This window comes from Bombina bombina, chromosome 1 (assembly GCF_027579735.1).
Source record: "Bombina bombina isolate aBomBom1 chromosome 1, aBomBom1.pri, whole genome shotgun sequence".
Taxonomy (NCBI): Eukaryota; Metazoa; Chordata; class Amphibia; order Anura; family Bombinatoridae; genus Bombina; species Bombina bombina.
The window spans coordinates 243,114,104-243,139,904 of record NC_069499.1 but is presented as its reverse complement, the minus strand read 5'-3'; positions in this window follow the sequence as shown (position 1 = coordinate 243,139,904).

The window sequence follows — 25,801 nt, the reverse complement described above, 5'->3', positions numbered from 1 at the left end:
CCTCCCTTGAATCAATACCTCTTTTAATACATGCTAGTATCTTATTAGCCTTTGAAGCCGCTGCCCTGCATTGTGCACCCATCTTTAGCTTGTTATCTATTACTACTCCCAAATCCCTTTCCTCCTGTGTTTGGCTAAGTCTTGTCCCATTTAAAAAATACGTAGCCTGCTTATTTCAACTATTATTATTAACTATTTAATAGCTATTGTACCGAGTTAAAATAAATACAAAGTTGCCTGTAAAATAAAAATAAATCCTAAAATAGCTACAATATAATTATTCGTTATATTGTAGCTATATTAGGGTTTATTTTACAGGTATTTAGCTTTAAATAGGATTAATTTATTTAATAAGATTTATTTTATTTCGTTAGATTTAAATTATATTTAACTTAGGGGGGTGTTAGTGTTAGGGTTAGACTTAGCTTTAGGGGTTAATACATTTATTAGAGTAGCGGCGAGGTCCGGTCGGCAGATTAGGGGTTAATAAGTGTAGGTAAGGTAGCGGCGACGTTGGGGGGGCAGATTAGGGGTTAATACATTTTATGTAGGTGTTGGCGATGTTAGGGGCAGCAGTTTAGGGGTACATAGGAATAATGTAGGTTGCGGCGGTGTGCGGTCGGCAGATCAGGGGTTAAAAATTTTTATTAGAGTGGCGGCGATGTGGGGGGACCTCGGTTTAGGGGTACATAGGTAGTTTATGGGTGTTAGTGCACTTTAGAGCACAGTAGTTAAGAGCTTTATGAACCGGCTGGAGTCTTGTCGTTAGAGTTCTAACGCTCACTTCAGCCAAGCGTTAGGCAGATCCCATTGAAAAGATAGGATACGCAATTGGCGTAAGGGGATCTGCGGTATAGAAAAGTCGCGGCTGGAAAGTGAGCGTTAGACCCTTTCCTGACTGACTCTAAATACCAGCGGGCAGCCAAAACCAGCGTTAGGACCCCTTAACGCTGGTTTTGATGGCTAACGCAGAACTCTAAATCTAGGCATTGTATTTTGTTTATGTTGATATTTAATGTTAGAGGCAGAGCACAGCTCAGGACCTCTTTGTCATACTAATACGGGACTATTATGAACTTTTCACTGGACAGTAAGCACCTTTAAAGTCTCGTGTTGGACATGAAGTAACACCTTTTCTGAGTGTCTAAAATGATTAACCAATGTCCCGTGTTTGTGTGTATGCCATTCTCATTGAGTGTTATTTTATTGTATTTTATTTTTGTTGTTATTAATGTTATAAAGGAAAATTTGAAAATGTGGGGGGGGTAGAAACATGGCTCATGACCTCCTTGCCATACTAATGCAGGACTATTATAAACTACTCACTAGACGGAATAACTCCACAGAGGACCTGTGTCGGTCGCAAAATAATACTTTTTCTATGTATGTAAAATGATGTATCATTGTCACGGGTTGTGTGTATACCATTCTCACTGTGTAAATAAAGTTTAAAAAAAAACAAAACAAAAAAAACTACCACCCTATTCTGCAACTTATCCCATCACAATTTGACTTTGACTAAGATCGGGAATAACTCTAAGAGGGTCAAATTCCTAACTAAACCTATGCTGTTCCATTCCGGCGGCCAAGGTGAGGCACACCACAGACCATTAAAATACGCTCCAAAGCCTGCACTACCCCCGCATCCATGAATAGGTGCAATTCCTGACTGGAAACTGGAGAAGCCCTCCATATCCTAACCCCATTGAAATCTTTCAGGAAACACAGCCATACCCGTAAGTCAGCTATTATTGCCTTACACAGTCTAATGCGCGACCTAGGATTGGTTAAATCCTTCATGGTGGCCTCTATCCTCCGGTTAAATATCCTACCCATGGGCATGACTCTTGTTGCAAAGAGTCCCCAGCAATGACTGAAATTCCCTCAAGGTAGCATAACCTGTGTCCAGGAAAACTGAGATGGATGCGGTGGCAGCCTAAATCTTAACTACCTGAAGTCTACACTCCACAGTATCTACCTCAATCCCCAGGAAAACTAGGCAAGTAGCTGGTCCCTCAATTTTCTGACATGCTAAAGGTACCCTGAACTCCGCCATCAAGGATTGTATTACACCTAAAAGGTAAGCACACTCACCCGATCTTGTGGCCCCCAGAAACAGAAAGTCATCCAGATAATGAGCCACCTGTCCAAGGCCGGACCCATGCACCACTGCCCAATGGAGAAAGGAACTAAAACGCTCAAAATATGCACAAGAAATGGCACACCCCATTGGCAAGCAGCGGTCCATGTAATACCGGCCCTATACCTGCAGCCCATCAAGTGGAAACTATCTGGATGTATAGGTAAAAGACAGAACACTGACTCGATGTCCACCTTGGCCATTTCAGCCTCCTCCCCTAAGCTCTGCACTATAGCTAGCACCGACTCAAATGATTGATAAGCCACTGAAGTGTCAGACTCATCCAGCGCATCATTCACTGAATTCCCCTTCGGGTGCGACAAGTGCTGGATGAGTCTGAACTTCCCCGTTTCCTTCTTGGGTACAATGCCCAATGGGGAAACTACCAAATTCTCAAGCGGAGGAGACAAAAAGGGGCCCGCCATCCTACCAATCCTGACCTCCTTATCTATTTTTCCTGTAGGGCTTCAGGAAATTGATACGCCGACTTCAAATTGCGTATCCCAAATGGGGGACAAACTAACTTACGAACTGGGATTTTAAAGCCATAAGATATCAGGGTAATCTCTAAGTGCCCTGAATATTGAAGTGAATTTCATTGGCGTGTGAGCCCTTTCCCGCAGGACCCCGTCTGAATTGCTGCTTGCCCGTGTAACTATCTCTCTTTCTGTTACAATTGTTCCCCGGGTGGGCCCCACTACAGTAGATGCACACGTGCCAAAAGAGGCATTGGGTTCCCCTATCGACTGTGCCATCCAAGAGATCAAGATTGGACCACAGGTCCATTTCTTTCATCCCAAAGCTCAGCACTGAGTTTGCTTCTAACATCCTCCTAAATTGAGCATCATATTGCTGCCATGCCGTACCCTTACCTCTTTCATGGATGTCATCAATGACCTCCATATACTTGAGTATGTTAACTGCTTGACTGTAGCAAGAAGCAAAAACCCTAAAGCCACGCATCCACTCCTGATAAGTCTCAGGTCTCTTCACCTTCTTGACCCCTGTACCATCCTCCACCATCTCCTTAACCTGATATGCAGCCCTAGACAATTAAAAAATCTTTATATAGCGCCCTTCCCTTATCTTTTTTTGCAATCCTGGGTTTCAAATGTGAATGTAGCAAACACACTATACAAGGATAGGTAGCCTCTGTACTAGCTACCCCAGCTTTCCCCCCCCCGCTAGCACCCCCTTGTACTGCCGCTACCCAGGTAGACCCTGCCACCTTGCCGTCTGCTGTAACATTTTGTACCGCTACCTTCTTAGGCTTTTTATCCACCAACTTCCTAATCTTCCTAAACAATTTAAGGGGTCCCTCATCCTTTAGCCCTGTGGAGCTATCTGAGTCCCCTTATGTGGAGGAATCATCAACTCTAGTGTGTGGTGCAAGTGAAGACTCACCGCTTCTTGACGCCGTAGCCATACCGCCTGCCACTGTCCCAACCTGCGTGGATTCAGATGCTCCTTCCACTACTTTCTCTCCAGCTGCCGTTCCGCCTTTTGATGAACTTCCAGCCTCCACTCTACCACCTGACGTCTTCTCTGCAGCGTTGGTAATGACCTGCGGCACAAACAGTGGAAGCAACAAAGGGAGAAACAAGTTGCCCTGAGGACTCCCCAGCCAGACCCCTGGACACCATATAGTATGACCCCCTGAAATATGCCTCAATATCAACCTCTTCCTCAAACTTGCCATCAAATCCATATGCCACACTCTTATTACTGATCCCCCAGTCACTTGTATCCTCAAGGGCCTTATTGGCCCCTTTATTGAAGCTTTTCCATGCTTGATCGTCTTTTGAGCCTTTTTTGCTCCTTTCACCAAATTCCCCTGAGGCTCCACCTACCTGTGCAGAAACGGCCGCAAAGACCTGTTGTCCCTGAGCCCACGATCCGCACGTAACCGCTCCAACCCCAGCCATCACAGCAGAGAATACACACTGCCTTCCCAGAGCACCCAAAAAAACCGACCGGACGTGCGGTGGGTGGGGCTAGAGAGTGCAAGCACACCAGATCGTCAGAGGAGGCACGTACTGAAGAATCCCCACATGGCAATAAAGAGGGAATTTTATTATTTTTAACAAATTCTGAATCAATAAATAGACGAAAGCACCGAAATCTATTATAGCTTCAGTCCTGGTCTGCTGTTGATCCCACTGTAAAGACAAAGAGAGTGTCAGATGAGATATAATTTTTGTGGGTATAAGACTATTTATAAATTTTTGCTTTCTTTTGATGGTGTAATATAGGACAGGAAGAGACAGTATGCTCTTTATTAGCACAATATAAGCATAGGTTAGACATACGTCTCCTATTTTTCTCTTCCTGTATTAATAGACCTTTAATAGTGCCGATCTCCATGGGAATGGTGCTTGAAGTAGATCTTTCAGTTAGATAAGTGGGTATTCTCTTTGGGGTTACATCAGTGGCACTTTTTTCTGCACGCCGTTCCCTCATTCTGTGATCAAGGGGAGTTAAAAGCTTTATAAATGTTTCAAGGATGTCAGGCATGTCTACTTTAGATAGATCATCTTTCAGGGATTCGCAGAGACCCAACCAGAATTGATTTTTAAGACTAATATCATTCCATAAGGAATCGGTAGACCACATTTGGAATTCCGTGATGTATTCCTCCACAGGTCTTTTCCCTTGTCTTAAAGCACATATCTTAGTATTTATCTGCTTGTTGGTGTCTTCGTGTAAAGATACCATGGAGGCAAAAAATTGATCAAGGGAATCTAATATAGGACTGTTAGATTCAAAGAATCGGTTGGCCCAAGCCCTGGGTTCCCCAGTTAGGAAAGAAATAGTTGTGATCACCTTCATTTTATTGGAGTGGTATGTGCGAAGCTTCATGACGAAGAGGAGCTGACAGTCATTTTTAAAATCACGAAACTCAGACCTCTTGTCTGAAAGGGTGTTGGGGGATTTATTTTGGGGTTCGGGCACCTCTGTAGGTTTTGGAAATACTATCGGCTAGATTTAGAGTTTTGTCGGTTAAAAGCCACATAGCTAACGCTGCTTTTTTTCGCCAAGGCACCCTTCCAACAACGCTGGTATTTAGAGTTGTCTGAGGGGCTGCGTTAGGCTCAAAAAAGGGAGCGTTGAGCCTAAATTAGCTCCACTTCAACCCTCAATACCAGCGTTGCTTACGGTAGCGGTAAGCTGGCAAAAGTGCTCGTGCACGATATCCCCATGGGGCAGTTTGGGCTGAAAAAAAACCTAACACCTGCAAAAAAGCAGCGTTCAGCTCCTAATGCAGCCCCATTGTTTCCTATGGGAAAACACTTTCTAAGTCTGCACCTAACACCCTAACATGTACCCCGAGTCTAAACACCCCTAGCCTTACACTTATTAACCCCTAATCTGCCGCCCCCGCTATCGCTGACACCTGCATTATTTTATTAACCCCTAATCTGCCGCTTCCTTCCCCCGCCGCAACCTACATTATACTTATGAACCCCTAATCTGCTGCCCCTAACACCGGCGACCCCTATATTATATTTATTAAACCCTAATCTGCCCCCAACGTTGCCGCTACCTACCTACACTTATTAACCCCTAATCTGCTGACCCGACCTCGCCCCCACTATAATAAATGTATTAACCCATAAACCGCCGCACTCCCGCCTCGCAAACCCTAGAATAAATAGTATTAACCCCTAATCTGCCCTCCCTAACATCGCCGCCACCTACCTCCCGCCCGCACCGTCGCCGCTACTATAATAAAGTTATTAACCCCTAAACCTAACTCTAACCCTAACCCTAACACCCCCCTAACATAAATATAATTTATATTAAACAAAATAATATTCCTAAAATTAACTAAATTATTCCTATTTAAAACTAAATACTTACCTATAAAATAAACCCTATTATAGCTACAATGTAATTAATTATTACATTGTAGCCATTTTAGGATTTATATTTATTTTACAGGTAACTTTGTATTTATTTTAACTAGGTATAATAACTATTAAATAGTTAATAACTATTTAATAGCTACCTAGTTAAAATAAATACAAAATTACCTGTAAAATAAATCCTAACCTAAGTTACAATTAAACCTAACACTACACTATCATTAAATTAATTAAATAAATTACCTACAATTACCTAAAATAAAATACAATAAAATAAACACATATAACACAAAAAACCCCCACTAAATTACAAAAAATAAAAAAGAATTACAAGCAGTTTAAACTAATTACACCTAATCTAAACCCCCTAATAAAATAAAAAAGCCCCCCAAAATAAAAAATTCCATACCCTATTCTAAAATACAAAAGTAATCAGCTCTTTTACCAGCCCTTAAAAGGGCTTTTTGCGGGGCCTTGCCCCAAAGTAATCAGCTCTTTTGCATGAAAATAAAAATACAATACCCCCCCCCAACATTACAACACACCAACCACCACCACCCAACCACCGCCAATCGGAATTAAGGTAGAAAAAATCTGATTGGCTGATGCAATCAGCCAATCAGATTGAAGTTCAATCCAATTGGCTGATCCAATCGTATTGAACTCGCATTCTATTGGATCAGCCAATCGGATTGAACTTCAATCTGATTGGCTGATTGCATCAGCCAATCAGATTTTTTCTACCTTAATTCCGATTTGCTGATAGAATTCTATCAGCCAATCGGAATTGAAGGGACGCCATCTTGGATGACCTCCCTTAAAGGAACCTTCATTCGTCGTTAGTGCGTCGGGGAAGGAGGATGTTCCGCGTCGGCGGGATGAAGATGGATCCGGAAGAAAGAAGATAGAAGATGCCGCTTGGAAGAAGACATCGCCCGGATGGAAGACCTCTTCTTTGCCGCTTGGATCAAGACTTCGCCCGGATGGAGGACATCTTCTTGCTCCGCTTGGATGAAGAATTCGGCTCGGCTGGGTGAAGACGACTCAAGGTAGGGAGATCTTCAGGGGGTTAGTGATAGGTTTTTTTAAGGGGGGTTTGGGTGGGTTAGAGTAGGGGTATGTGGGTGGTGGGTTGTAATGTTGGGGGGGTATTGTATTTTTATTTTCATGCAAAAGAGCTGATTACTTTGGGGCAAGGCCCCGCAAAAAAGCCCTTTTAAGGGTTGGTAAAAGAGCTGATTACTTTTTGTATTTTAGAATAGGGTAGGGAATTTTTTATTTTGGGGGCCTTTTTTATTTTATTAGGGGGTTTAGATTAGGTGTAATTAGTTTAAACTGCTTGTAATTCTTTTTTCTTTTTTGTAATTTAGTGTTTGTTTTTTTTGTATTATAGAATAGTTTATTTTTTTTATTTTTTTTATTTTTTTATTTTTTACATCAGTACTTATTTTTTATCATTTTATTTTTTATTTTATTTTTATTTTATTTTTATTTTTAAACAAACTTTATTTATAAAATAAAATCAGTATACATGTTACATATCATAACTAGCAATAATACAGTCACCAATACAATACATTCACCAAAACATATACAGCTCATGGATCTTCTTTTAAAAGGAAAAAATAATGTTGGCAATCTAGATTAACATCATATTAAGATCCACACATCATATAACTCCTCTAGTTCCAACTTATTACAGAATAAAGTTGTAATCTAACAGATATCAGTGCATGGCTCATCCCTCATCGCTCTAGCACATTTTACAAAGCAATAATTAGATAATGCAGTATGTCATATATCAACCTGTGAGGTGTTGTTGGGATTTGCTAAGTATTCCTATATGGCATCTGGGTTGTAAGGTGAGGGTGTAGGGTGAGTAATATCGTCTGTCAAAGAGTGTAGATATTCCTCCCAGATAAATGAGATGTCATGAAATTCCCCCAGTTTTCCCATTTTGATGTAATGATATTGTTCTAGCTTTAAGGCCACTGTCACTCTACCCCTCCAAAACTGTAGCGTTGGTAGTGTGTTTTTCTTCCAATTATAAGGGATATATCTCTTGGCCGTATTTATCATGATCGTCAAAAGTTGAAGTCTGTACATACAGCGTATCTTGGGGCGAACATTGAACAAGAGTGCCCATGGTGTATGGGGAATGGGGGAACCTAGGGCTCTTCCCATTTCTCTTCCTATGTCTAGCCAATATTGCCTTACAATGGGACATGTCCACCATATATGTGTAAATGTGCCTCTGTCCTCGCACCCCCTCCAGCATTTTGCATCATAAGTGGGAATCATTTTCTCTAGTTTGTCCGGAGTATAGTGCCATCTGCAAAGCAGTTTGGTATTCATTTCAGCAACCTGTAAGGATGAGGTTGAGGAGCTCATTTGCCTGTAAATCATGTCCCATGTTTTAAGTGAGGGGTGTTCATTTAGTTCGGATTCCATCTTGCAACATATGTTGGTGGTTGTGTGGTCTGGTGTGCTATAAGTAGTTTGTAAGAGATGGATAAGGTACCGTTACTCGGTAGTATCGCGTGGCACATAGACTCAAAGGGTGTCAGGGGTCTAGATATGTTGGCCTTATGTGGGTGCGTATGATGGCTGTGTGAAATTTGATGGTATGCCAACCAGTGATTGTGATCAAGGCTTAGTATATCCAAGACCTCTTGCTTAGTTTTAAGCTTACCATTTTGTAAAACCTTGTACCAATGCGTGGTCTGGCTTAGCGTTAGCATATTTTGATCACGTGTGTGGGGTAGGGTAAGGGACTGGGTATCGTAGGTTAGTGGGGTCAGTGGAGATTGTAGGGATGAAATTGATTTATGTGACCTCAAAATCCTATTCCATACCTTGAAAGTTTCCTGAACTGTAATTGGGCGCTCTGGCTGGGTAGTACCAGTACTCCTTTGGTTGTTTGGTGACCAGCATTGTCCTCCTAGGTGGGAAGTCTCACAGAGCTCAGTTTCTAAAGTTACCCATTCTTTATGGGCAGCATGCTTGCACCAGTCCACAATCCTGGACATATGGATTGCGCAATTATACAGTTGTAGATTAGGTACCCCTAGTCCTCCTTGTAATTTATTACGATACAAAGTCTGTGTTTTGACTCTTGGTCGTTTATTGCTCCATATGAAGGAGTTAATAATTTTCTGTAACTGATATAGTGATTTGTCTGGGATGGGGATAGGGAGTACTTGAGGGAGGTAAAGGATTTTTGGAAGAATAATCATTTTTATAGAGTTAATTCTACCTATCCAAGATAAAGGTTTTTGTTTCCAGGAAGCCAGAATAGATATAACGTGTGTTATGAGAGGATCAAGATTCAGTGGGATTATTTTATTCAGGTAGGGGGTAATGTATACACCTAAATATTTGAGTGCTACCGGTTGGTTTCTAAATTGGTGTGCCATCAAATGATATAACTCGTGTTGTGGAGTTCCTATATTAATAAACTCTGATTTGGAGTAATTGATACGAAAGTATGACATCTCTCCGAATTCGTGTAAAGTTACCATGAGTGCGGGCACTGAAGTTTCTAAATGCGTTAAAGTTAAAATGATATCGTCCGCCTATAAGGAGGTTTTGTATTCTGTGTGATTTACAGTTATTCCTTTGATATCTGGGTTACCTCTAATGTATGTGGCCAACACTTCTATTGCCAATATGAACAGCGTGGGGGACAAGGGGCATCCCTGTCGGGTTCCGTTCTTGATTGCAAATGGTTCAGATAGAAAATCGTTCAATTTAATTTTGGCCGTAGGATTATTATATAGTGCAAATATTTTAGTAAGGAACTCAGTGTTAAAGCCGAATTTTAGAAGTGTATTTTTAAGGAAGGACCAATTCAGACGGTCAAATGCTTTTTCAGCATCCATAGATAAGACTACGGCAGGGATATTTTGTTTACTTGCATGTTCTATGAGATTAATGATTTTAGTGGAGTTGTCCCTAGCCTCTCTATTTGGGGTAAATCCTACTTGATTGAGATGTATTAAGTTTGGGAGTATTTTGTTTAGACAGCTGGCGAGAATTTTGGCATAGAGCTTAACATCCACATTTAGTAAAGAAATGGGACGGAAATTTGAGGGGGTCGTGGCTGGCTTGCCCGGCTTGGGCAAAACCACAACATGTGCTTCTAGCATCGAGGGCGGAAATTTAGCCCCTTGACTTATCTCATTAAAGATTGTAGCCAAGTGTGGAGCCAGATCCTCCTGGAAAACTTTATAATATTTTGTAGAGAACCCATCTGGGCCCGGGCTTTTCCCATTTTTTAGTGTTTGTATGGCCTTCTTGATTTCTGGTATAGAAAAAGGCAAGTTAAGTTGTTCTAATTGGGCCTCTGTTAGCTTGGGTAAAGGACAGTTTTTAAGGTATCTATCTAATGTACTATTGAAATGGGATAAGTCATCAGTAGGAGATAAGTTATACAGGTCTGAATAATAAGAGTGGAACGCCTGGAGAATTTCGGGGGTAGTTGTTAATGTTGATTTGTTTGGGGGTTTTAGTTCATATATGTGCGTTTTAAGTTTCTTTCTTTTTAGGGCCCTTGCTAGATATTTACCGGCTCTATTATTCTCATAATGAAAAAAACTATTTGTTTTATGCACAAGATTATGGTGTTCTAATTGCAAAAAGTCATCTAGAGCTTGCCTGACTTTCATTATTTCAGTCAGAATACTATCATCTAACGGAGAGTGCTTGTGTAAGTGTTCCAGGTCTAAGAGTTTAGTGGTAAGGTTGTCGTATTCTACCCGTTGGGCATGTCTAAATTGGGCTCTTAATTTGATAAATTCTCCCCTGAGCGAGCATTTATGTGCCTCCCAGATCGCAAATTGGTTGGGAGTTGAGGGAACATTTATTTGAAAATATTCCTCTATGACTCTGTGCAATTTATCGATATGATCTACCTTGTTAAGCAATGTATCATCCAATTTCCATAGAAATGGTACGTCTGTATGTTCTGGCCATGTGATATGCAGCGTGACTGCTGAATGGTCTGACCAGGCTGTGGGGGAGATTGCACATTTTTTAACCTGTATGAGACCTTTTTGATTAGTGAGAAAATAATCAATCCTACTGTGTGATTTGTTGGGATGGGAGTAGAACGTATAGTCCCTGGTGCTAGGATGCTGAAGTCTCCAAATGTCATATAACTTATGGAGTTTAAGCTGCTTCCAAAAATATGTATGAAATTTCGTCCTATGTATTAGGCAGGGGTTATTGCTATCTAAGTGTGGCTGGAAGTGTAGATTAAAATCTCCGCCCATATAAATTGGTCCTGTTGAGATGTCTAATATACGATTAAACAGTTGTACAAAAAAGGGTTTTGGCTTGCTATTGGGTGCGTAAAGATTGATAAATGTAACCGGGCGTCCATATAGGAGGCCTTTCAGTCCCAGAAATCGGCCTTCATTATCTGATTCTAGTTTGATTAATGTGAAGTGTACACTCCTTTTCATTAAAATGCTCACGCCACATTTTTTAGAAGGTCCTGTGCTGTGAAAATGTTGTGTATAAGTTTGTCCTAGATATTTTGGTATGTTTCCCTTTCTAAAGTGGGTCTCCTGGAGGAAGAGTATATCGGCCTGCCTTTTGGAAATATCTGAGAGGGCTTTTGATCGTTTGCATGGGGAGTTTAGACCTTTAGCATTTTGGGAAAAGAGGACTAGGGAGTGTGGCTTGTTAGAGTTGTGACAAGACATTATCTTGGTGTAATTGCCAGCTAATCTTGTGAGTATTTGAATTTGTCAAGCCTATAGTGACTGTACAAGTGGCGAAATTTTTTTTTCCCAGAATAACACAGTTTGAACATGTATTAGCTTCATACAAACAGTGAAAACAAACAATATATTTGTGCAGAAAAACAGTGTCAACACATTGCATAATAAAAAACTGTAGAATTATAAAAACAAACAAATCTCTAAGTCTGAAACCAGACATAAAAAGAGATATAGCACTAACGGGGGAAAAACAAACATAAGGTCCTTTATTTTGTAAACATAAAGTTCTTACCCATCCCAAAAGTAGGGAAAGGGCTTAAATATTAACGTTCTGGGGCCTGTATAAGCTTTGGGCAAGAGCCTCGCATTACTTCATGCGGTGTTAAACAGTTTGTGTTATGAGTAAGTAAGCTGGATACGATACCTTTCTCGTCGCAGCTCACCAGGAATCAAAGTCCAGCATATGTCCATCAGTAAGGGAGCCCGAGAATCGGGCCACACGTAGAAGTGACAAGAAACATATATGTTATAGCTCTAGTCCTCCTCCGATTCAGAGGGGCGAGTGTCTCTAGATGAGGGTTGCTGCTTTCCGGGTTTTTCCATCATTGATGGTGTTTTGTCCGGCCGGGGCATCTTGGTTTGCCATTTTGCAGGGTCAGTATTTGATCTTTTGTTGACTCTTCGTTGGTCCGTCGTCAGAGGTGTTAAATCCATTGAATGGTCAATGCCTAGATCTTTGCTGAAGTTATTCATGTCCTCGGGCTTGTTACATATCCATCTTTTATTGTCCTGTATGACCATGAGGTGGGTGGGGAAACCCCACCTATATGGGATTTTCTTGTTGCGAAGTAATGTTGTTAAAGGAGTAAATTATTTTCGTCTCTGCAACGTTCTCGTTCAGAGATCCTGGTAGAATTGTATAACATTACCCCTGAACCTTACAGGCTGTTGTCGTCGGGATTGATTAAGAAGCATTTCTTTTTCAAGAAAATTTTTATATCTGATAATAATATCTCTAGGTGGAGCCCTGTCTGGAGGCCTAGGCCGGAGAGCCCTGTGGGCCCGTACCCACAGAATATCTTCTGTGTATGATTTGTCCTTGATAGCGGAGAAGAGGGCCTGTAAATATTCTGGAAAGTCTCTAGGTAAAATGGATTCAGGAACTCCTCTTAGTCGCAAGTTTTTCCTCCTACTCCTATTCTCTAAATCGTCTATTTTATCCATTAGTGCTTCAATATTCTCCTGTTGTGAAGTAGAGCTATTATCAATACGGATAATGTCTTCCCTGATTTCATCAGTTTCTGCTTCCAGCATTTCAACTCTAGAGCTCATAGTTTGAATTTCTTGTTTGAGTTCTGTGAGTTCTTCTCTAAGGCATTTTCTAAAGATTTCTGAAATTTCCTGCTTGGATGCAAAATGAGATAGGAGTGAAGCAGGGATTTAAGTGGTCTCTTCTGGTGTAGGCCCAGGTGCAGGGCTTGAGGGCTGTGTACTAGGGGGAGGTTTATTTTTACCAGCCAAAGTATTTGTGGGAGAGTGTTCTGTAGCAAAGTAAGATGGCATTGTGTGGGTTTTAGTTGCTGGCACTTTGGTGATTCTATCTGACTTATTTAGTCTTCTGGATGCCATTTAAAAAGGTTGCACACTATCCCCTTAGATGTGGCCACTTCGTATAAGGGATACCCCTGTCTGTCAGCAGTCACCACCCGACTATTATAAAGTCACTTTTCCTTTGAGGGTGCAAGCTTCTGCCCACATGCACCTCTTTATCTGTATAATCAGCAGTTGGATGAAGCAGGGTAAGTGCAGCGCTGGTAGCGTTATTTTATGGCCCTGTGGTAATGGCGTTTTACAAGCGCTGCCCTCGTGGGCTAGGTTTGTGCATAGACTCACCCCTGTTTCGATTTTGAAGCCGTGACAGCGCTCCCCTGTATGCCGGAGTCCCCGCTCAGCCAGCTCAAGTCAGCCACAGCTTTCTATAGTATAATGCTGTAATGTGGGCTGCGCGGGGAGCGGTGCGAGTGAACCGGACCTGGTTGCAGTGTCGTTAAGATGGCGCCCGCTGCATGTGTAGCCTAGGTCTGTACTGACCGCTTTGCCGCTTCTCTTCGTAGCTTTTGGAAGTCCGGGCGATATCCCCGGGCTCAGGGTATGCTCCCTTTTCTTGCTGTAGTATATGGGACAAGTTTTGGCTATTGTGAGCAGCCCCAGTCAGTGCGTGCAGGACCCTATGTACGGAGCTCCGGATTTATGCGACCATCATGGTTGCTACCAAGCTCCGCCCCTCATAGAATAGTTTAATTTATTGTATTTTATTTTAGGTAATTGTAGGTAATTTATTTAATTAATTTAATGAGAGTGTAGTGTTAGGTTTAATTGTAACTTAGGTTAGGATTTATTTTACAGGTAATTTTGTATTTATTTTAACTAGGTAGCTGTTAAATAGTTATTAACTATTTAATAGCTATTGTACCTAGTTAAAATAAATACAAAGTTGCCTGTAAAATAAATATAAATCCTAAAATAGCTACAATGTAATAATTAATTACATTGTAGCTATATTAGGGTTTATTTTATAGGTAAGTATTTAGTTTTAAATAGGAATAATTTAGTTAATTTTAGGAATATTATTTCGTTTAATATAAATTATATTTATGTTAGGGGGGTGTTAGGGTTAGGGTTAGGTTTAGGGGTTAATAACTTTATTATAGTAGCGGCGGCGGTGTGGGCGGGAGATTAGGGGTTAATAATTGTAGGTAAGTGGCGGCGATGGCAGATTAGGGGTTAATACTATTTATTCTAGGGTTTGCGTGGTGGGAGTGCGGCAGTTTAGGGGTTAATACATTTATTATAGTGGCGGCGAGTTCCGGTCGGCAGATTAGGGGTTAATAAGTGTAGTTAGGTAGCGGTGGCGTTGGGGGGGCAGATTAGGGGTTAATAAATATAATATAGGGGTCAGCGATGTTAGGGGCAGCAGATTAGGGGTTCATATGGATAATGTAGGTGGCGGCGGTGTCCGGTCGGCAGATTAGGGGTTAAAAATTTTTATTAGAGTGGCGGCAATGTGGGGGGCCCCAGTTTAGGGGTACATAGGTAGTTTATGGGTGTTAGTGTACTTTAGAGCACAGTAGTTAAGAGCTTTATATTCCGGCGTTAGCCCATAAAGCTCTTAACTACTGACTTTTTTGGCGTTAGGAGTCTTGTCGGTAGAGGGTCTACCGCTCACTTCTCCCAAGACTCCAAATACCAGCGTTAGGCAGATCCCATTGAAAAGATAGGATACACAATTGGCGTAAGGGGTTCTGCGGAAGCCTGGAATCGCGGTAGGGAAGTGATCGTTAGACCCTTTCCTGCTTGACTCTAAATACCAGCGGGTGGCCAAAAGCAGCGTTAGGACCCCTTAACGCTGCTTTTGACGGGTAACGCCAAACTCTAAATCTAGGCGAATATCTTTAATTAAGTTTTTTAGAGTAGTATTTTCTGCCTGGACCTCTGTAAGGCGTCTAGCTAAATAATCAATCTTTTGGTTTAGTGTTGCAAGTTGGTTAGAGACCTCATTAGGATCCATGCTTTATAGGCTTGATTATTATGTCAGATTTAAAGGACTGTTGTAAGGTAATCCTATGAATAAACAAAATGTTTGGTTTGTTGCTGAATTATGCTAGGACCCAAAAATAAGACTGAAACAGAATTTGGGATAATCAGCATTCAGCAATTAATACAGAAAAGTAATATTTTTATACAGAGAGTAATGGATCTGAGAATAAGATTAAAGATTGTATAATGTCCAGGGTGATTAGTACTTGTAGAAAGCTGCCGTATGCAGCTGCAGTAAGTTGAAAAAGAGGCTGTGCTCAGCATTGCAGGCAGATGGTAGTAAATGCAGCAAAAAGAAAAAGGTAACAAAGTACTTGCAGGTAACTTGATACATACAACAAACAGGTGGTTGATGGCATAACAGAAAGAAACAATGTATCAGCTTGTTATCGGTATCAGAGGTAAAAAAAGTACTTGCGGTTTCTTATGCAGTTAAAGCTGGAAGGCTTTGTGCTGTGAGCTGCTGCAGTGGAGTACAGGGAAATCCATAGTAATATAGTAACCAGGGAGAAAGGAGTTGTGAGAGGCAGCCTGTGTCCTGAGGATAATGGATTAGCAAAGACTTCCGGAATAAGCAGCTTCATGGTCAGGTAGGAAAAGGCTCCGTAGTAATTGCACAAGGAAAGAGGACAAAGACCGTGTCTGCAAGTGTACAAAATGAAAAGTTAGCATGAAGATTGACAATTCAGAATAGTGCTGAGAGGTATTCCAGCTGTAGGCAATATGACCAGAATTTTAAAGGGATATTACCCATTTTAAAGGGATATTACACCACCTCTTAAAACTCCCCCTGCCCTGCAGGCACAACCGCCTTTAACCCATTCCCATCTCTCCTTCCTTTCAAAGAAATTACCCCTTAAATTGCTACGTTCCTAAATAGGTCCTTCACTTTCCAAAGTATAGTCCAAAAAAATATAATAATCCAACAATCCAAATGAAAAATTAATCAGTCCATGTATTGCTTAGAGTTGAGTACTTTATGGAAAAAAATAATAATTTTTAAATCCCTGTGAAAAATAAAAGTGATCCTTAAATGTGAAAAATAAAAGATAAATGTTATAGAAAAATAAATAATATCGCTTGTGAAAATGGTCAAGAAAAAAAATTAAAAATAGAAAATATATATAAAAAATATATAAAAATAAATCCACAAAGATGCAAAAATATACGTAATAAATATGTGTGTTCCTCATCCAAAAATAAAATAAAGAGAAGACAAAGTCCTCTAAGAAATGGAATATATATAGAGTGATACTGTTAATAATAAAAGCCCAGTACTATAAAATAAGGCTTACCGGACTTTATAGATCTCAATGATATGTACCTGAGCCTTTATCGTCATAGTCTACGTGTTTCAGCCTTCACCAAGGCCTTTCTTGATATTAGGTAGCCTGTAGGTTTGCTTTAGGCGCTAAATACTCTACACTGTAAGATTACAGCGCAATCTGATATTACAAGTCCATAGTAAAAGACAATTACCGTAGCATGCTTAGCGTGACTGACATCCCTTTAGTGTGCCCCATACTTTCAATGGATAGAGCATTAAGCATCACTCATATTACAAGTTGTGAGTTAAGTGTTGCTCTTCAGCACAACACATAATAACACAAAAAATTTGCTCAACTTGAGACCTGAAGTAAAGTGTTAAGGATATAATAAAAGTATAACAAAAAACATGTAAAACATATTAGAATAAAGTAAAACACTATATATATATATATGTATATAAATATGTATATATATATATATATATATATATATATATATACATACACATACAGCACATACACATATTACATTACATTTTTTTGTTTATTAATTAATTAAATAAATGTATGAAAAGTGTTTTAAAGGGATATGGTATATGTCAAGGTGTTTGATAGGGAAGGACTCAAAATTTATATATATGTGTGTGTATATTTGTATGTATATATATATATATATATATATATATATATATATATATATATATATATATATATATATGTGTGTGTATAAATGTGTGCATCTGTGTTAAATTGTATCCCAAACTTGCAATCTGGACACCGTGACCTAGGTAATGTCCGTTGATTCAACTCCAATTTTTCTGTTTTGGTGATGATATGATCTTTAACCAGTCCTGGACTTCACAGACAGAAAAATTCCGGGACTGGAAACTCCCACTACAGACCACATTTACTTTTCTATGGTTGGAGAGATCTTCTTTGGCATGGATCCCAGGATGTCAGTCCATATCCACTTTAAGTGTTCTGCCAGACAACAGACGCTGTCATTCACAATCTGATCTCTCCTGTGGAGTCCATGACCCTGGAGCAGATTATTCTAGTCTTTACCACCCCTCTGTACATTTCTGGTATATGCTTCTTGGCGGCCTGTAACTGTGCATTATCTGGTCTCTCTAGTGCAGGACCATTCTTGATAGAGCATAACAGTGTCAATGCAGCGCTGTGCAGTAATTGTACAGTGTGTAGTTTCAGGTCACTTCTCACTGCTCAAAAGGTGAGTTGATTTCACAACATTGTCCTCAGCCACGCCATCTGTATATATCACTTTAGATGAAATCCCCTTGTCAATAAAATATACTTTTTTAATAGATGCAGGGTTCCAGTCAAAATATTTGTTATCATAGGATTTAAAGCCTGCTTCAAAACAATTGTTGATCAGTAAACACTTTTTGAAGTGTTCTTCCAATTTTATTTGTAACATCTCTCCAAATTCTTAGATGTTGAATTCTATTTGAAATAGAGATAATGTAGCAGTCTATAGCTGACTGCCCTACCCTGGTAGAGGGGGTGTTGGAAGCTTGTAAGATGCCACCACCAAAGTCCCAACAGTCCAGACATGCTTATTAGAGGCTAACAGCAGACTTCTATAAATGTGTATCTAAAATTTTCAGAAATGGATGATGAATATTTATGATGATAATTGGCAGATTATCATCACCCTGGGTTGCAGCAACTGGTATGGTGGTCTGTCACAGCCACTGCCTAGACATGCCCCCCTATACCAGTGTTTTTTTAACTCTACAGCAGGACACAATTTGTAGAATTACCCTGGATGAGAAGAGGTTAGATAACCACAATGACTGAGCATCTGACTAGATCACCTGTACTGTACTTTATAAACACTAAAACCCTGGCCTATTAATCAGTTCTGATTTTAAACCGGTTAAACATATCTGGGAAAATATCAAACTATGCATTTGTAACCACTAAAAACAACACTCTACTCTACAAGAATAGACACAATAACAAATCATAAGTGCACGTAGAACATAGTAAAAGGTAAATAAAGGTATTTGTTTACATTTTATTTTGATTAATAATATTTTAAATTTTATTCTCTTCAGCTGCATTCAAACCACAGATAGATTGAGAAGGACCATAACAAACATACAATCAGTACATGGATATATAATGTAATCCTTGCTGTTGTGTATCACTGGTAAAAAATGTACCAACCACTAAACAAAAAGGAAAGCAGGTTTTTTATGAAGTTTACAAATTGACCTCTATTTAACAAAGTCTGGCGGACCTGATCCAACAGTGCGGATCAGGTCCGCCAGACCTCGCTGAATACATAGAGTAATACGCTCTCCGTATTCAGCATTGCACCAGCAGCTCACAAGAGCTGCTGGTGCAACGCCCCCCCCTGCAGACTCGCGGCCAATGGGCCGCCAGCAGGGGGTGTCAATCAACCCGATCGTACTCGATCGGGTTGAATTGTTGCGATTCCTGTCCGCCTGCTCAGAGCAGGCGGACAGGGTTATGGAGCAGTGGTCTTTGTGACCGCTGCTTCATAACTGCTGTTTCTGGCGAGTCTGAAGACTCACCAGAAACACGGGCCCACAAGCTCCTTTCAGAGCTTGATAGATAGGCCCAATGTATGTTGCATGATTAACTAAGATATATAAAGTAAGAACAAATGACATATGATAGGAATGATACAATACACGTCTACCCACTCTCTAGAATTTAAATGTTTCTATAGAACAAATGTTAACATTTAGATATCAAATTTAGTACGGGGAGTGGAATATTGATCTCATGGCAGCATTTTGATCTCAGTCTGTCATAAGGGAATGATGTTTCAATATGAAACACTCTCTGATCATCTTATGGATACCTGAAGCACATAGGCTTTACATGAGTTAAATTAACATGTTATATCAATTTATTTATATATAAACTTAAAGGGACATGAAATCCAAAATTAAAACATTCATGATTCAGATAGAGGAGCATGCATTTGTAAACAACTTTCCAATTTACTTCTATTATCTAATTTGCTTACTTCTCTTGGTAGCATTTGTTGAAAAGTATACCTAAGTAGGCTCAGAACCTAAAAGATAGCTGTGGATTGGTGGCAGCACATAGATGCCTGTTGTTATTGGCTTACCAATGTGTTCAGCTATCTCCCCGCAGTGCATTGTTGCTCCTTGAACATAGAATACCAAGACAACAAAGCAAAATTGATAATAGAAGTCAATTGGAAAGCTGTTTACAAATGTATGCTCTATCTGAATCATAAAAGAATAAAAAGGTGGGTTCATGCCCCTGTAAAACCCTTAATAAAAAAAAGAGCTGCAAGATGTAGGGTGGGTAATATTTGATTGTTGTCAGAATATCTATATCTAGCCTGCAATTCAACCAGTGTGCAGCAATATATTTTGGCATAGAACAATATTTAAGCCCTTCAACCCACCTCCACAAGACATCTATTTCCCCCTAGAGGTATCTCTGATACTCCAATTTTACTACCACTGTTTAGTTTTCTACCCTGGGCAAAATATGACCTAGTCTATAAGATATCAGAAGGTTAAACTATTCTTTAATTTGGTAAGAGATTAGGTTCCCCACTATGGCTAGATTCCAAGTGGCACACTATTTAGCGCTTTCGCTTTAGTGTAAACTTCGCTAGAAGTAAGCTTTTGCATGAGTCGGGTAGCACGTGTATGACAAATTAAAAGTAAAAATGTTGCGTGCGAGTGAAACCCGACACACACTAACCAAAGGACTTAAAATATTTCGACCACATTAACTTATTCTCCCCCGTAGACTTCAACGGAGAGCACAGAAGAAAAGCCTAACAATTATCGCTTGTGTGCTAACTGGACAGGAATTATGAATAATCCACATTCAAATGTTCTTCACATACAATAATGTTTTATTTTTATTTTAAAGATGTATTCCTATATATATTTGTATATACCTCTATATCTATTTCTATAGATATACAGGTATAGATAGCTATTTTACATTAACATTATCAGATGTATATCTAGAAATATATATTTAATAATAAAATGTTCTTCCTATATGTAACGCGATTCGTATTTTGCACTTTAGGTCTAACCGTTAGCATATACATTGTGTATAAAGTGTGCTCTTGAAATATTAAATATAAAATATTAAAAATATTAATAATAATTATTAAAGATTATTATACATACTGTAAAAATATAGATATATATTTTTAATAATTTTTAATAATATATTTTAATATTTTAGATTTATATATATATAATGTTAATGTAAAATAGGTATCTATACCTATACAGGGAGTGCAGAATTATTAGGCAAATGAGTATTTTGACCACATCATCCTCTTTATGCATGTTGTCTTACTCCAAGCTGTATAGGCTCGAAAGCCTACTACCAATTAAGCATATTAGGTGATGTGCATCTCTGTAATGAGAAGGGGTGTGGTCTAATGACATCAACACCCTATATCAGGTGTGCATAATTATTAGGCAACTTCCTTTCCTTTGGCAAAATGGGTCAAAAGAAGGACTTGACAGGCTCAGAAAAGTCAAAAATAGTGAGATATCTTGCAGAGGGATGCAGCACTCTTAAAATTGCAAAGTTTCTGAAGCGTGATCATCGAACAATCAAGCGTTTCATTCAAAATAGTCAACAGGGTCACAAGAAGCGTGTGGAAAAACCAAGGCGCAAAATAACTGCCCATGAACTGAGAAAAGTCAAGCGTGCAGCTGCCAAGATGCCACTTGCCACCAGTTTGGCCATATTTCAGAGCTGCAACATCACTGGAGTGCCCAAAAGCACAAGGTGTGCAATACTCAGAGACATGGCCAAGGTAAGAAAGGCTGAAAGACGACCACCACTGAACAAGACACACAAGCTGAAACGTCAAGACTGGGCCAAGAAATATCTCAAGACTGATTTTTCTAAGGTTTTATGGACTGATGAAATGAGAGTGAGTCTTGATGGGCCAGATGGATGGGCCCGTGGCTGGATTGGTAAAGGGCAGAGAGCTCCAGTCCGACTCAGACGCCAGCAAGGTGGAGGTGGAGTACTGGTTTGGGCTGGTATCATCAAAGATGAGCTTGTGGGGCCTTTTCGGGTTGAGGATGGAGTCAAGCTCAACTCCCAGTCCTACTGCCAGTTTCTGAAAGACACCTTCTCCAAGCAGTGGTACAGGAAGAAGTCTGCATCCTTCAAGAAAAACATGATTTTCATGCAGGACAATGCTCCATCACACGCGTCCAAGTACTTCACAGCGTGGCTGGCAAGAAAGGGTATAAAAGAAGAAAATCTAATGACATGGCCTCCTTGTTCACCTGATCTGAACCCCATTGAGAACCTGTGGTCCATCATCAAATGTGAGATTTACAAGGAGGGAAAACAGTACACCTCTCTGAACAGTGTCTGGGAGGCTGTGGTTGCTGCTGCATGCAATGTTGATGGTGAACAGATCAAAACACTGACAGAATCCATGGATGGCAGGCTTTTGAGTGTCCTTGCAAAGAAAGGTGGCTATATTGGTCACTGATTTGTTTTTGTTTTGTTTTTGAATGTCAGAAATGTATATTTGTGAATGTTGAGATGTTATATTGGTTTCACTGGTAAAAATAAATAATTGAAATGGGTATATATTTGTTTTTTGTTAAGTTGCCTAATAATTATGCACAGTAATAGTCATCTGCACACACAGATATCCCCCTAAAATAGCTATAACTAAAAACAAACTAAAAACTACTTCCAAAACTATTCAGCTTTGATATTAATGAGTTTTTTGGGTTCATTGAGAACATGGTTGTTGTTCAATAATAAAATTAATCCTCAAAAATACAACTTGCCTAATAATTCTGCACTCCCTGTATAGGTATACACAATTATATATATATATTAATATATATTTACAATAAAAATACAATTCTCCTGTATAGGTTTGTCACAATTATTGGCACCCCCTATGAATTCATTTGAGAAACATATATTTGAAGTATATTCCCATTGATATTTTACACTTTTTAATACACCTGGGTGACTAGGAACAGGAAATTGTTCAACCATGACTTCCTGTTTCACATGACATGGGGTATAAATATGAAGTAACAAATTCCCTTAGTCATTCATCACAATGGGTAAGACCAATGAATATCGCTGTGATTATAAAATAACTACTCAGATTCAAGGAGATCAGTTCAGCACTCAGAGGGAAATGCCATCCACTGAGGAGAGCCACTCAAAGCCCCAAGACCAAAATAATAGACTAGAAAAGTGGCAGCAAAACTTCTTTATTGCAGGTCACAGCACAAACAAATGTAGCAGCAACGTTTCGGGTATACACCCTTATTCATGCTATCACATAGGGGGATATGTATCAAACTGTCAACTATGTTGCATTCGCCGGCATGAATACGCTCGCCTAACATCGCCTAACGACGTGGCTGCGGATCTCAATACGCTATCCTTATTTATGAAAAAAGCCGGCAAAAAGACGCGCACCAAGTACGGGGCGATGAGCATTGCTCTGTTGTTAACTAGCAGTCATCGATCTCGTGTCTATTCAGCTTTTTCCCAACTTTATTAATACCCTGTCATTAAACGCCGCCACTATACTAAAATGTTTAACCCCTATCCCGCCACTCCCCGACACCGCCGCAACCTAAATAAAGTTATTAACCCCTATCCTGCCGCTCCCCAACATCGCTTCAACCTAAATAAAGTTATTAACCCCTATCCTGCTGCTCCCCGACACCGCCGCCACTAAATAAACGTATTAACCCCTAAACCTCTGGCCTCCCACATTGCTACCACTAACTAAACCTATTAACCTCTAAACCGTCAGCCCCCCCACATCGCCAAAAACTAAATTAATCTATTAACCCCTAAACCTAACAACCCCCTAACTTTAAGTTAAAATTACAACATCCTTATCCTATAAATTAAAACTTACCTGTAGAATTAAAATAAACTATTTTAAACTATTAATTAACCTACCCTAACTATTATACTACAATTACATTAAAATACAAATTAAATAAACTAAATTACATATTAAAGAAACCTAACCCTACTCAAATTATTTAAATATACTATTAAACCTTATTTAAAGTACTAAGTTACAGAAAAAAAAACACTAAGTTACAAAAAAAAACCACTAAATTGCAAAAAATAAAAAAACAAATCCTCAAAAATAAAAAAGAATTACACCTAATCTAATAGCCCTATCAAAATAAAAAATCCCCCCCAAAATAAAAAAACCTAGCCTACAATAAATTACCAATGGCCCTTAAAAAAGATAAAAGATAACAGCTCTTTCAGCTCTTTTACATTGCAAAAAAACACCCCCCCCAACAGTTAAACCCACCACCCAACCAACCAACCCCCCCAAATAAAAAACCTATCTAAAATAACCTAAGCTCCCCATTGCCCTGAAAAAGGCATTTGTATGGGCATTGCCCTTAAAAGGGCGTTTATCTCTTTTACATGCTCAGACCCTAATCTAAAAATAAAAAACACCCAAAAAACCCTTAAAAAAACCTAACACTAAGCCCCGACAATCCACTTACAGTTCTTGAAGTCCCGCTTGAAGGATCAATCCAGCCGGAGAAGTCCTCATCCAGGCAGCAAAAAGTCTTCATCCGGACAGCCTCTTCCATCTTCATCCAGCTGGAGAAGTCCTCATACAGGCAGCAAGTAGTCTTCATCCAGACGGCATCTTCTATCTTCATCCATCCGGCACGGAGCGGGTCCATCCTGAAGACATCCGGCTGGCTGAAAGATTTCAATCAGCCAATAGGATTAGAGCTGCTAAAATCCTATTGGCTGTTCCAATCAGCCAATAGGATTGAGCTCTCATCCTATTCGCTGTTCCAATCAGCCTATAGAATGAGAGCTCAAATCCTATTGGCGGATTGGAACAGCCAATAGAATGGGAGCTGTTCAAATCCTATTGGCTGATTTGAACAGTCAATAGGATTTTAGCAGCTCTAATCCTATTGGCTGATTGAAATCTTTCAGCCAATGGGAATGCAAGGGACGCCATCTTGGATGGCGTCACTAGCATTGAAGTTCCAGTTTACAGCGACGACCGTATGAAGAGGATGCTCCACGCCTGATGTCTTCAGGATGGACCCGCTCCGTGCCGGATGGATGAAGATAGAAGATGCCGTCTGGATGAAAACATCTTGACGCCTGGATGAGGACTTCTCCGGCTGGATGAAGATGGAAGAGGCCGCCCGCATGAAGACTTCTTGCTGCCTGGATGAGGACTTCTCTGGCTTGATGAATCCTTCAAGCGGGACTTCAAGAACTGTAAGTGGATCGTCAGGGGTTAGTGTTAGGTTTTATTAAGGGTTTTTTGGGTGGGTTTTATTTTTAGATTAGGGTCTGTGCATGTAAAAGAGCTAAATGCCCTTTTAAGGGCAATGCCCATACAAATGCCCTTTTCAGGGCAATGGGAACTTAGGTTATTTTAGAATAGGTTTTTTATTTGGGGGGGTTGGTTGGTTGGGTGGTGGGTTTTACTGTTGGGGGGTGTTTGTATTTTTTTTTTTTCAGGTAAAAGAGCTGATATCTTTGGGGCCCTTTTAAGGTCCATTGGTAGTTTATTATAGGCTAGGTTTTTTTTATTTTGGTGGGGCTTTTTTATTTTGATAGGGCTATTAGCTTAGGTGTAATTCTTTTTTATTTTTGATCATTTGTTTTTTTATTTTTCGTAATTTAGTGTTTGTTTTTTTTGTAACTTAGTGTTTGTTTTTTTCTGTAATTTAGTACTTTTAATAATTTGTAATTGTATATTTAAATAATTTGAGTATGGTTAGGTTTCTTTAATATGTAATTTATTTTATTTAATTGATATTTTAATTTAATTGTAGTGTAATAGTTAGGGTAGGTTAATTAATAGTTTAAAATAGTTTATTTTAATTCTACAGGTAAGCTTTAATTTATATTAAGATAGGGATGTTGTAATTTGAATTTAAAGTTATGGGGTTGTTAGGTTTAGGGGTTAATAGGTTTAGTTAGTGGTAGTGATGTGGGAGGCCAGAGGTTTAGGGGTTAATAGGTTTAGTTAGTGGTAGTGATGTGGGAGGCCAGAGGTTTAGGGGTTAATACGTTTATTTAGTGGTGGCGGTGTCGGGGAGCAGCGGAATAGGGGTTAATACATTTTATTTAGGTTGCGGCAATGTCGGGGCGGCAGATTAGGGGTGTTTAGACTCGGGG